Source organism: Crocodylus porosus, unplaced genomic scaffold (assembly GCF_001723895.1).
Source record: "Crocodylus porosus isolate Cpor-Errol unplaced genomic scaffold, CroPor_comp1, whole genome shotgun sequence".
NCBI lineage: Eukaryota > Metazoa > Chordata > Crocodylia > Crocodylidae > Crocodylus > Crocodylus porosus.
The window spans coordinates 30441277-30441553 of NW_017728947.1; positions in this window are offsets into that span (position 1 = coordinate 30441277).

Below are 277 nucleotides of genomic sequence, written 5' to 3' on the forward strand. Positions count from 1 at the left end.
AGCCTGTAATTTTATTTTTAAAGATTGAATCATGCTGCTCTTTAATCTGGTCCCAGGTCACGAGTCTCTAGTTAAGTGAATTTCTTTATGATCTATAAAACTGCATTTAGAAATGTCTTCTGGGTGTAATCTGAGGGGCTGCATTGTTCTCGAACTTGCTCACAACGGGTGTTAGGGGAAAAAATACCAGGCTTTTGTCAGAGGTTATTTTCAGCTTGCTGATAGTTATGGCATTGCTCATGTCCCTTACACCCCCCCCCCACACTTTTCCCTCCCC